Source organism: Mytilus californianus, unplaced genomic scaffold, assembly GCF_021869535.1.
Source record: "Mytilus californianus isolate M0D057914Y unplaced genomic scaffold, xbMytCali1.0.p SCAF_11, whole genome shotgun sequence".
Taxonomy (NCBI): Eukaryota; Metazoa; Mollusca; class Bivalvia; order Mytilida; family Mytilidae; genus Mytilus; species Mytilus californianus.
This window is the reverse complement of record NW_026262593.1, coordinates 1170973-1179863: the sequence shown is the minus strand read 5'-3', so window position 1 is coordinate 1179863 and position 8891 is coordinate 1170973.

The window sequence follows — 8891 nt, the reverse complement described above, 5'->3', positions numbered from 1 at the left end:
TGACTGCCCCTCTTTTAGTTCATTTCAAATTTTTTTTTAAGATAAGTGTTTTAGATATATGCCTTCTGTTGCTAGAGGACCATCCTCGTTATGAAATATGAAGATACCGGTTTCTATAAATTGTAGTAGATTGGATTTAAATTTTTTGTATAATGAATCTATTAATATCTTGCCGATTCTCTAATTTTATACACGGGAGGTACATTTAATAATCAAAATGTCATTGTGAGTAACCGTGACTGTATCTTTAACTGAGATAAAAATATGGTATAACTTGACCCGGACGAATTCCTTTCATATCAAAATTGTAATGTATAGAATGATAACAATGTACATGAAACATCACTACCTGCAATAAGATAATTTCAATGTATGTGTGCTTTACGCTCGGCGATTAACATAACAATCATAAATATACTTAGTCACACTACAATAAGTCAGCGCAGTATCGATACATCTAAATACAAATCTCAATATGAAAATACATTGTTTATCCTTAATGTTGATAAACTGTATACTGCAATCTTGGTTTTTAAAATATCAGTTCAAAATAGGTCTAGTCTAGTATAATTCTGCAAATTGTGGGACAGATTGCGATTAAATGGTTAGACTGTTTATTACAATAAAGAAAAAATAAGTGATTCATCGCATTATTTAGACTGATTTATCAAATGCATGTAAATGAGATGTGCCAATGCTTATATAACTGCATACCAAATACAATTGATTTATTATAAGTTATTCCAACTAATCGAACCTAAACCCAAACATTAAACTATGTAAAAGTTTCAGAGTCAATGAACCATGATGAGATGGCTATATGTAAAGGATACTTGCAAATGCATTATTGAATTAACATTAGCAGTTCATCTTAAACTTATCTAATCACAAACTAAAACGTGTAAACTAAGCAAAATTTTAAGTCAATAGACCATGACTTAGTTGACGGAACCAAATATCTCCATGGAAATGAGATATGCCAATACTTATACAACTGCATACCAAATATAATTGACCTACCACCAGTGGTTCCCCATAAACTGACCTAATTACAAACTAATACATGTAAACTAAACAAAAGTTTCAAAGTCAATAGACCATGACTAAGGGGGCAGGACCAAATAATCTCTATGGAAATGAGATGAGCCAATGCTTATACAACTGCATACCAAATATCATTGACCTACCACTTGTGGTTCACCATCAACTAGACCTAATCACAAACTAATACATTGTTGACGCCGGAAACAGCATACCTATGTCTCGCTTTTTGACTCCGTCATGGTGAGACAAAACCTATCAGTTGAAAAAGGCTTAACTCATCAGGTGGATATAATACAAATACTACAAATACAAGTGGACGTGGCCGGGTACTTGTACATCCCAACAACAAAAAGACACTAAGCACAGATCTGAGAGAACTCGCAGTTACTGACAGCTAGTTCAAAGCCACTAACAACTAATAAAAAAATCATGCATCTAAGACTAAATGCATATTTTAAAACAAATTTCTCAAATTCTATCTCATAGATGCAGTTTATGTCCCAAACAGTTTGTTCATGGATAAGCTATGCGAATTTCAGCAGTTTTACACGACTTATAGCTTGAACTAGAGGCTCTCAAGAGCCTGTGTCGCTCGCCTGTATTTACTGATGCTTTGAAAATCATGTAAAATAAGGTTAAAATCACAATTAATAGTATTAGATATTAGATATTATAATGATATCTAAGATAATAACAAATAACTGCAAAATTACCGTAAAATTACTAACTCAGGAGCAGCAACCCAACAACGGGTTGTCGGATTCGTCTGAAAATTTCAGGGCAGATAAATCTAAATCTGATGAACATTTTCCCCACCTGTCAGATTTGCTCTAAATGCTTAAGTTTCAGAAATATAAACCAAAAACTGCATTTTACCCCTATGTTCTATTTTTAACCATGTCGGCCATGATGGTTGGAAGGCGGGGTCATCGGACATATTTTTAAACTAGATACCCTAATAATGATTATGGTCAAGTATGGTTAAATTTGTCTCAGTAGTTTCAGAGAAGAAAATTTTTGTAAAAGATTACAAAAATTTACAAAAAAATGTTAAAAATTGACTATAAAGGGCAATAACTCCTAAAGGGGTCGACTGACAATTTTGCTCATTCGACTTATTTGTAGATCCTACTTTGCTGAACATTATTGCTGTTTACAGTTTATCTCTATCTATAATAATATTAAAGATAATAACCAAAAACTGCAAAATTTCTTTAAAATTACCAGTTCAGGGGCAGCAACCCAACAATTTTACGGGTGGATAGATCTTAACCTGATGAACATTTTTACCCCATGTCAGATTTTCTCTAAATGCTTTAGTTTCAGAGATATAAGCCAAAAACTGCATTTTTTTTAGCCATGTCGGCCATGTTGGTTGGCAGGCGGGGTCATCGGACACATTTTTTTAAACTAGATACCCTAGTGATGATTGTGGTTAAATTTAGGCCATTAGTTTCAGAGAACAAGATTTTTGAAGAAGTTAACAGATGAGAACGACGACGACGACGACGGACGACGACGGACGACGGACGACGACGGACGACGGACGCCAAGTGATGAGAACAGCTCACTTGACCTTTCAGGTCAGGTGAGCTAAAAATAACACGCTGTTAATTGCTTTAGGGTGGATTTAAATTTAGATGATTGTAATGTTCTTTGTTGTTTACTTCCGTGAATTTGTTATTTCAAATTTACAGAAAATGATAGTAAAAACACCAAATAATATACGTACTCTGTTTTGACTTCGTTTTGGATCTGTTACAAAAACTTATCAACTTGTACGAAAGAGGATCTTCTCGTCTGTGGTAATAACTCTACGTATATTGTTCCGTCGTATTTTGAATTCATTTCTATGTAAATTGCCATTGAAATAATAATAATGTACAAAGTTATTAACACAAAATGAATACCTATTTGCACACTATCCCTACGATAGAATAATGTTAAGATGTGTTTATAGCACTCCTGGTGATTAAATCAACAACCTTTAAATAATTGACTATTTATCTACTCTGTCACACTATAAGTCCGCGCAGTTTCGTAGGCAACTAACTACAAATCCTCATGTGAAATCGTAATTCCTTTTAAACATGAAATTAATTCTTTTTACATTTTTAACATGAAGTGATAAGATATACACACCTATATGCCTTCTGTTTCTAAGGAAGCATCCTCGTTATGAAAGATGGAAATACCTGTTTCTATAAATTGTATACGGGTGGATTTAAATTTAGAAGAATGTAATGAATCTATTTATATCTTACTTATTTCCTGTGTCAAATTTAGATTGCAATATATTCGGTTGATAACCCGGGTGTAAATAACACCCCACTCTTGTTAATCTGCAATAGTAGTACTAGTATACCGCTGTTCAAAAGTCATAAATCGATTGAGAGAAAACAAATCCGGTTTATAAACTAAAATCGAGGGAAACACATCAACTACAAGAGGAAAACAAAGGACAAACAGGAACACTGAAGTGCAACAAAAACAAACGCCAACATACATAGAAACGAACTATTTAATAACGACTGCCATATTCCTGACTTGGTACAGGACAATTGAAGATAAAATGGTTGGTTGCACCTGGTTTTATGGCTAGCCAAACATCTCTCTTATAAAGCAATGTTACAAATATCGCTTAATGACAACACTTAACTCCACAGAAATACGGAACAAACACATGCAAGAAAACTCATCACAGAGAAACGCACTAACAAATAATACAACCGTTGACACAACAAGCAAACCGCAGAACAACAACAAACATCTGCCATCAACGATTAACAGCATAGAACAGCACAATCAGTGACGTACTCATGCCACGAATATGTAATTAATCTTAAACTCGATTTTTATTTTCACATACCATTCCAAACAATTATCATGACAATGACGGCATTGAAAGCAATGCAAATTTACACTCGGGAAACAGTCATAATCAAGAATAGGTCACGTTTGGTCCTTAGCAGACAGACGACGTAGATGTAAAACCACAATCTAGGACATGATAAAATGTCATTCGTTAGTTTAGACACAGACTCATCGTATACTAGTAGAGCAACCAATTCGTGATGGTGTCCATAAAATGTACTGAGTGCCATTTTTTTATCTTTCCTCCTAATAACTCTGTTGGAGCAGTTTCTGCGTAAGGGACACACTCCTGTATATGAAGTATGTATAGTGTGAACAAATACCGGCGTTAAATTCTGTACACCCCTGATTACAATAAGATAACTATTGTACATATTAAATGTTTATATCTTAAATCATTGTCTTAGTATAGATCAGTATAGATCTTATTAAATAAAACTTTTTTAAACGTATATTTATGCATAAAAGCAAATCAAATGAAACATGCTTGTAGTTATAAATAGCAGGTATATATAAAAATGAATATCTGGTCAATCAATTTGTATAAAAAAGGTCCCCGTAAATATGCCATACATGACACTTTTATTGTTTATTTATATGTGCTGTATATATGTTGAATACAATTTTTTCTTCAAAACTTAAATTTAAGGTAAAACTCCATATGGAGGTTCTCCTAATTAAACATGTTAAAGGAGGCTTATACTAAAAAGAAAAGTTCGCCATGCCTAGCTTTCATATCAAAATTGTAATGTATAGAACTTTTAGTACAAAACTTTACAAGAGAGGGGCGAAAGATACCAGAGGAACATTCACACTGATAGATTGGAAATAAACTGACAACGCCATGGCTAAACAAGAAAAGGACAGAGAGACAAATAATATGACATAAGAAACGACATAGAAAACTAAAGACTAAGCAACACGAACCCCACCAAAAACTGGGGGTGATCTTGTGTCATTCACTCTACTAATATATATAGCTACCTATATAAACTACCTTGTTGATCTTTATGTATTTAAACTTTTCCATAACTATATGATGTGCCACAATCTAACTGGGGTATTCTTGCCTAGGAATGGAAAGTTAAAACACTTTGTGAACAGTAAATATACATACTAAAACCGAAATGATTTTCACGTCAGCTTCTTTTGCAAATTTTCTGGTAATATTCTCGGCAACAAAATGTTCACCAGCTTTTGAATCGACCCAGTGGTTATAAAAGTCTTCATAAGTGAATTAGTTTTTTGTATCAAAAATCAGTCATCGCCTGAATATTGAATATCTATCTCATAGTTTATACGTTATTCGAGAGTTTCCTATCATGGTATACGTGATAGAGGTTGCAACTAGTAATAAATTAGTTCAGTCGAAAATATCTTCTTATTTTAAAGATCGGTCTATACCAATAATTTCTTATACCTATACCAAACCAATTGCAACTAAAATTTTCAATTACAAACACGTTTTGCAGGATCTCAACATTGACGACTTCAAGTCTAAACCTCCTGATTGCATCTGTGCTAGTTCCCAAATCACATATAATCCGGCTGGCCATGTTATTACCGGAGACCTCAACATTGTCAATAACACTTCCCTGTGAAATTTTTTATCCAAAGGTCAGAAGTATCGTGAGCCTAAACTTCAAAATACTGATGGATTCAGTCGAGGATTATGCCAGGTAATGGGCTAAACGGTCTATCCATACCCACGCTACGTCAATTTTTAAAGACCCAAATGTTGCAAAACACTTGTCCTACCTCCATGACAAATATGTTGTTGTCCCCGCAGATAAAGCCCCAAACAACATCGTTTTTGTATGTAAATATCATTACATAAACTGCTTGATAAATGAATTAGGTATTGACAATTCATTTGGAAACTCAACATATACCCTCACGACACTTACCAAAGAGGAAATCCTGGATAATCATAGGTCTGTTCTATGTTCCTTTGGAATTTCAACCAAAGATGAAGAACTGGATCTTCCATCACTGTATTGGATACCTTAACTACATAAATGTCCTTACAAACAACGGTATATTGCTGGGTTTTCCAAGTGCTCCACGAAACCTCTTTCTAAATTATTAACATCTATTTTATCAGCAATCAAAGCCGGGCTCCAAAACTGTTGTGAAACTGCCTATTCTAGAGGTGGCGTGAATCAGATGTGGATACTAAAAAATTCCAAAGATCTTTCAGAGTACATACAATCTAAGACTCTCTGATCTTGCAATAGTATTAAAACATTTGACTTTTCTACACTTTACACAAGTATTCCCCATTCTAAACTAAAACAAATTGAAAGAGTTGGTATTACTTCATTAAAAAGAATGGCGAACGTAGATACAAATATCTTGTCTTGAGGAGGGATAAATCCTACTTTGTAAAGAATCACTCTGATTCAAACCAAAAATTCTCTGAAACTGACATTATCAAGATGCTTGATTTCTTGATTGACAACATATTTGTTACGTTTGGAGGACGTGTTTTTCAACAGACTGTCGGAATTCCAATGGGAACCAATTGTGCCCCTCTTCTTGCCGACTTGTTTCTTTATTATTATGAGGCTTACTTCATACAGGAACTTCTTAGGAAGAAAGATAAGAAGTTAGCAATATCCTTTAACTTTACGTTGCGTTATATAGATGATGTTCTCTCACTAAATAATACAAAATTTGGTGACTATGTTGAACGAATCTATCCCATCGAACTAGAGATAAAGGATACTACATATACAGTTAAGTCTGCCTCATATCTCGACTTACATCTAGAAATTGACAATGAGGGTCGGTTGAAAACAAAACTTTACGACAAAAGAGATGATTTCAGCTTCCCAATTGTGAACTTTCCATTTCTATGTAGCAACATTCCAGCAGCGCCTGCATACGGAGTATATATCTCCAAATTGATACGATATTCCCGGGCTTGTATTTGCTATCATGATTTCCTTGATAGAGGATTGCTGCTCACAAGGAAGCTATTAAACCAAGAGTTCCAAATGATGAAGTTGAAATCATCCCTTCGTAAATTTTACGGACGCCATCACGAGTTGGTTTTTACCGTTATGGAATAACCGTTTCACAGATGATATCGGATATGTTCCTTATGTCGTAACTACAATACCCTTCCCTTTTCACGAATGTGACCTACCGAATTAGACTATTTACCGGATTTGTAATAACATAAGCAACACGACGGGTGCCACATGTGGAGCAGGATCTGCTTACCCTTCCAGAGCACCTGAGATCACCCCATTTTTTGGTGGGGTTCGTGTTGCTTATTCTTTAGTTTTGTATGTTGTGTCATCTGTACTATTATTTGTCTGTTTGTCTTTTTATTTTTGGCCATGGCGTTCTCAGTTTGTTTTCGATCTGTGAGTTTGACTGTCCTTCTGGTATCTTTCGTCCCTTTTCTAGTACATGGAAGCTTTTGAACCAATGGTTTTTAAATGTTAAAAATGAATTAATTCTTAGGAAATTGTCTGGACCTATCATGAATCGGTTACCGTTATGGAATATCTGAGTCACAAATAACCAGGAATATGTTCCAAAGTCGAAACAAAATCCCGTTTTTTTTTTTCGATTATGACATCCTCGAACTGGTACTGACCATGATCAACACGATGTGTACAACATGTGAAGCAGAATCTGCTAACCCTTCCAAGAGCACCTAAGATTACTCCCAGTTTTTTGTTGCTGTCTTGAGTTTTCTATAGCTATGTAGGAATATAGAATGAAACTTTATGTCTTTTTCGGTAAATATGAGGTTTAATTGAGCTTCGAAAACACAAATTTGCTTTGGCCATTGGCATCAGTGAATGTCAGTTTTTTAAAAGTCAATAAAACCACATAGAGAGTAATTTATAATATTCATAAAGAGAAATGAATGCGTATGGTCACAGTATGAAATCAATATCATAAGTTTCATTTTTGGATACTGTACTGACCAACATACAGTCACAACACTCACAATGACAACATTTAAAATGAAAAAGGATGCAACTTGATCGTAATAAGTAGTCCTTATCACTGGATACATCAAAGTTTACCCTGTATGTGGTAAAAGTAAAATAACAAAAATACTGAACTCCGAGGAAAATTCAAAATGGAAAGTCCCTAATCAAAAGGCAAAATCAAAAGCTCAAACACATCAAACAAATTGATAACAACTGTCATATTCCTTACTTAGAACAGGCATTTTCTTATGTAGAAAATGGTGGATTGAACCTGGTTTTATAGCATCAAATTCCATTATATTGACAACAATGCGTGAACAAAACAAACAGACATAATGGGTAAAAATGTCAAAATTAGGGGTACATCAGTCAGGAGTAACATTTCAATGTTTTGGAAAAGTTACATAACTGTGTCACACGTATAATATGATCAGTAGATTTTGATATTTCTTATGATAATCTTCTATGAAGTGATCTCTATATTCATAGTAATGGTTTACTTTATTGGTAAATCAGTTGCATCACAGAATAAACGTTTTAATAATTGATACCATAGGAATGATGCAACAACATTTCAGTATAACTTTAGAATGAAGAACAGAAATACAGCAAAAAAGTGTAAATCTTTTTCCTTTGTCAAGCGTGTGTAGGGATTGTGTGTCATACATTAAAACATCATATGATTTATTTTCCTTTGGTTATGTTCATATTGATCCATTCATTTCAGAAAAGAATATTTTTTTTCTAACTGAACTCTGAATGACATCATATTGTTTCATCAGGCTCATGCATCATATTTCTGAATAATGACAATTTTTATACAGCCATTTTATGAGAAGTGTCTGAATGATGGCAAACTTGTATACAGCCAATCTTGCAATATTTTAAATAATCGTAGTTTTTCATAAGGTCCATAAGTTCATGATGCCTGAATGATTATAATTTTCCATAATACCCATCTATACAATATGACCATAGTTCATAAGGACCAAGTATGCAAGAGGTGAAACTAAGAGT